Below are 5,454 nucleotides of genomic sequence, written 5' to 3' on the forward strand. Positions count from 1 at the left end.
TTCCATCTTCCCACCACCTAGTCATGTGCCTTTCTCTTGGTTAGAAGTGAAAGCATGTGACTTTCAAGGGAAGCCTTAGGAAGGGAGGGTAGAAGTGGAGTTGTTGGCATTGAGCTCAGAGGGCATGCATGGCAGGTCCTGGAAGTCCTGAAACCTCTGCTGGGTGGAACAAGGGGGAGGCCACTGTGTCCTCTGGGCTTTCTGCTGATTCGTGCAAAGGAGACCCCCAGACTCTTCCTCACCTGCTGCATCCCAGCCGCTCTCTAACCAGGCAGCCACCACACCCTCCCTGATTATGGTACCTTCCTGGAGCCCTGCGGACATTTGCATTGTAAATGGTGTTTGTTCAGGCCCTGAGATAATATTAATCATTGTAAAACAATTATGCTGCATAATTTGTACATAAAACAGAAAAGAATGAACCTTTTGCTTGAATTAATATTTCTGCGATTATGTTTCTTTTGCACCCCCACAAATAATGAAACCCCTGTCTGCTCTTCTGGGGCAGAAATACTCCGAAAAAATAAAGCTACTCACCTTTCTGTGACTTCTGGAAATGTTTCATATGTCCAGAGCCAGGTAGTTTATGCAGTTTCAGGTGGAACGGTCAGGGAACCTGGCAGGAAGGACATCTCAGCATCCTATTAATTAAACCCTTCTTGCAAGAGGAGGGACAAAAGGATGGACATTATCAAGTTGGACAAAGGGAAGCTCTGGGAAGCAGAGGAATGAAGGAGCCAGATGTGTGCCCTGCTTCTCTGCTCCTATATAACTTTGTATGCATCTGGGGGTGAACAGCCATTAGTGACCAGAAATCTTAGGAAGGGGGAGCCCACCTTCCCAACCCACAGTAGGACGTTGAATGCTAACTCCCCCAAATATGTCGCATCCTAATCTTCAGGACCTGTGAATGTGATCTTATTTGGAAAAATGGTCTTTGAAGATATAACTAAGGGACTTGAGATCATCTTGTGTCACCTGAGTAGGCCCCAAATCCAAGAACAAGTATACCTTATAAGATTTACAGGGAGGAAAGATAGACAAGAAGAGAAGAGGTCATGAAAGGAGGTAGAGATTAGAGTGATACAGCCAGGAGCCGGGGCAGGCCTGGGCTTGAAGAGGCAAGCAAGAGTCTTCCTCTGGAGCACAGAGGAGTCATGGTGCTGGTAGCACCTTGGTTTTGGACTTCTGCACTCCAAACCTGTGAGAGAGTCCATTTTTGTTGTTCTAAGTCACCAAGTTTGTAGCAGTTTGTTACAACAGCCCTAGGAAATTAATATACAGGCATGCCTTACTTCATCCCAGAAACTCCCAGGGAGGCTCGTGGCTCATATCTGGAGTTTTTGGTGACATTTTTGGGTCTGCAACTGGGACCATTTCTGAGGTCCTTAGTTCACATCTAAGTTTGTCAAATTTTTATGCTTGCTGCACCTGGGTCCCAGGTAACCTTTCCAGGCAGGCTCTCCTTCCCAGGAACATAGGCTGCAGGTGTAAGGAATTTCAATGTCAGGTCACTGTAACACACAATTTAGAATTAAGAATATGTAAGTAGGGGAAAAAAGAATACATGAGATAGGTTTGAGAGGCTTCTGCAACCACCATGTTAGATTCTCGGCCTCTGTCAAATGTCTTTGGCCCATGACTAAATTTAACACCACTGTCTGGGACAATACTGTATATATATTTTTAAATAATACTCTCATATATTAAGCACATATACACCAGGCACTGTGCTAAGAATTTTATATATATTATTTTATTTATCCTGGCAGTTATCCTAGAGTATATACACAAGTTATCCTGAATTTACAGGTAAGAAAACTGAGTCCCAGAGATCTTAGGTAATACCCTCAAAACAGGAAGTCAGTCATTTGCAAAGCCAGCTTTGGAGCCTGGGTATCTTTGACTCTGTAATTCAGATTCTCAAGCACTTTATCAATTTATTCACCTGCAGTCCATGACAGAAACAGACATCTGTGCCTGCTGTGTGTACTGGCCCTCAAAAGAATATGAGTATTTTTGCATTCGTGGCCATTCAGTTTGGTCAGTTCATTCACAATGTACATTTGGGGCTGGGGATTTAGCTCAGTGGTTTTGCTGCCTGCTGCACAAGCACAAGGACCCGAATTCGATCCCTGGTACCAAAACAAACAAAAAAAACAATGTACATTTGCTTTTTGCAGGGCTTCCTAAGGGCATTTGAGGTCAGATTACAGTCACAGCTATACCCCCCAAAAGGGCTTTCTGCTTAGTTCTCTGCCTGAAGGCTACTGTTTACCTTCCTGAGCATGGTACATCAGGATTTTCATGGTCTTGCCCCTGCCTGCCTCTCCAACATTTCCTCTTTTAAAATCCTTCTCTCTACCTCTTGCTCTCAACTTCCCAGCTGTTCTGAGCTGCTTTCAGTTCCTTGTCTCTTAATCCCACTGATTTGCAACTCTTTCTACAAACTGTGTCCTTTGCACAATTGTGGAACTCAACCTCTCTTCTACCTCTCCACTCATCTATCTCTATCCTATGACTTTTTTCCTCGGCTAATGCCTCCTTGTCTTCCAGATCCCAGCTTAGAAATCATTCATCCTGGGCTTCGGGTGTAGCTCACTGGTAGAGCACTTGCCTGGCATGTACAAGGCCCTCCCTAGCACTGTGGATGAATGCATGGATGGATGGACTGAAGGACAAGTGGACGGATGGATGGATAAGCACTCCAAGAAACCTTCTTGAACCATCTAAGTTTGATTGGATGTTTCTTCTGGGGACTCTCATAACATCTTTTCTTTCCCTGTGACACAATTCTATTATAGTTGTGTTGTTACTCTAGTGCAACTTGAGGGAGGGAGCTGTCTGTTTAGTTCACTGTCAGATCCCTGAATCCATCCCAGGGCCCAGCATATAATAAAGTATATGTGAAATGAATGAGTTAAGAACATCAGAGATGCCTTCCTGGATCATTAGGCTCAGAATTATGACACTGATTAGGACACTGAAGAACATTATATTAAAGGGCACAGCTATCTTACCAGTTGCCAACCTCAAAGGTTAACAATGTTTTCAGAATATTCTAGATTATTTTACAAGTTCCTACCTGTGGCTTCTTCTACATCATTTGTGCAAATTTTAACACTGACGGTTGGATATTATTTCATGTCCTTAGTTCCTTTCTTCTTTATGGCCATATTTTTATTATGACCACTGAAGAAGAATGAATCATAAAAGTTACCTCCACTGCATAAGTTAACAAATTCACTATTGTTTCTAAATGGATTTATCCAAGTGTCAAAGGAACCCCTAATTTAAGTGTCTAAGACTAGCTAAGGGTGGCTGTTTACTCTGTCCCCACAGTGACTGCGGATTTGTATCTTTCCACTTCTGAACCTTCTGAACATACCAAATAGGAATCATTTCAGTCTGTTTTCTACTCTTTCTTTCCTCAGCACAAAGTTATTGTCACTGTCCTCTAGATTCTCTCCAGCCTTCTTAAAGAACAGTGATTGCTCAAGATTACAGAGCTTGGTTGGATGTGCTGGGCTTTGAGGATTGTTTTACTTAATAGCTTAAAGACCAATGGTCTGTGGCTGACACAGGAAAAAGAGCTGTGGACCAAAACTCAGAAGAATGGGGCTCCTGCCTTGTTCTTCCTTACATCCTTTCCGGGCTTCAATTTCTCCAAGAGTGAAGTTACTTCAATCACATGTACTTTGTAGGCAGTTGTGCGAACCAGAAGAAACAAGAGATGTAAAGGGGACTTATAAACTGGAAAGTGTATGGTTTTGAAGGTGACAGGCATATAATGAGGATTCAGTTAATGTTGCTGAAGGGATGTGTCCTTATTCTGTGGCTGGTTGTGTATCCAAATCTATGCAGTAAAAATGAGTCCCTCTCTTGACTTGTGAGGACTTGGCAATGACACTAGAGCATGCTTCTCCATCCCTTGCCTTGTTTTCTAATTATCTTTCCTCCCTTACTTTACACCATTCAGAACAAAGAGCAAAGCTGACTACATTGTCAGAATGGAAAGATCCATTGTAGTTTCTAGGTTCCCTATCTGAAATCCTGCCTTTGATCAATAGACACCAAAACATCCTTGCAAACAGAGAAAATGGGAAGTCTACAACTGGAGCTAAAGGCTATGAAGATGATTGAGTCTGAGGGAGGGAAGAAAAAGAAAGGTGGGAGAGAATATAATGGAGTTGCAGAGCTAACAATTTCATTTTACTCCATGGCTGTCTTCCCTAGCTGGAGTTTCCTAGTGGGAGACACGGCTGTGTTGATATGAAGTGAATACTGATTGGAATAAGTCACCAATAAACTCTTTCCCTGCCTCTTGTATCCTTCAGGTGGTTGCAATGGCCCTGTTGGGTGCTGCCAGCACGAGACCGAAGGGAAGAGTGAGAGGAGGGAGAAAGGAGGAGCATGGGTCCCCCTTCTCAAACCTGGTCAAGTTGGTGTGTTCTACTCCTTGCAGCTCAGTAAGAACTGCACCATAGGACTTCCACAGTAACTTCTGCAAAACCAGCCACTTACACTCATGTCCATCACCTGATAGACAGAGGTAAGATAATTGTACTTTATCTCATTCACCCATTGTGGCAAATGGCTTAAAGTTGTCAGTGACGCTGAGAGAGAGGAGGCACCTGTGCAAATCTGATCCACTTTGAGTCTTATTGAACCAGGAAAGGCTTGCTCTCCAGTTAGCTACTTGGTCTTCTCCTGGTCTACACAGGACTGATTATCAACAGAGTTGAGCAGAGCCTATGACTGCCCATTTAAATAAAAGAAATCTGGTAGGCTAGTTCTCAGCCATACCACAGCCGTACCAGGACCCTTCTTGGGCTCTAAGGGGAGACTTTAAGGGGGGAATCTTTGACTAGCAGCAGAATTGCCCTGGGCCATGTGGAGGAGTGTGCTAGACTCTACACTTTCCCAACTAAGCCTCAGGCTAAGGGCTTCAGTTTCCTAGAATTAGAGCAGATAAGCTCAGATGATAACAGCTGGAGCTTTAGGAAGGGATGCACAGGGTACAATGGGCAAAATTATAAAGTCTGTCTTCCCAAGCTTTGGGAGAATCTGCCTTTGGAAGAGCAGACCTCATGCTGGATCCATAGCTAGGCAGGGTCAGGTTCATGCCTTCCTGAGTTGGTTGAGATTTTTGCTAAAACCACAATCTAATCACTTCAGTCCCTGCTGTACTACATGATTTGCTTATGCAGCTCCCTTTTCTTGGACCACTTTTTGCTTGCTTCTCCTGTTTATCTACCTGTTGAGCTCTGATCCTTCCTCAACAGGGACCTTTCTATTTTTTTTTTCCCTTCGGTACTGGGGATTGAAAACAGGAGTGCTGTGCACCCAGAGGTGAGCTATATCCCAGACATTTCTATCTTTTATTTTGAGACAGAGTCTTGCTAAGTTGCCCACGTTGGCCTTGAACTTGTGTTTCTCTTTTATCAGCCTCCT

The sequence above is a fragment of the Heterocephalus glaber genome, unplaced genomic scaffold (genome assembly GCF_053883595.1).
Source record: "Heterocephalus glaber isolate CG9 unplaced genomic scaffold, H.glaber_assembly_v1.0 deba00001452, whole genome shotgun sequence".
NCBI classification, from domain to species: Eukaryota; Metazoa; Chordata; class Mammalia; order Rodentia; family Bathyergidae; genus Heterocephalus; species Heterocephalus glaber.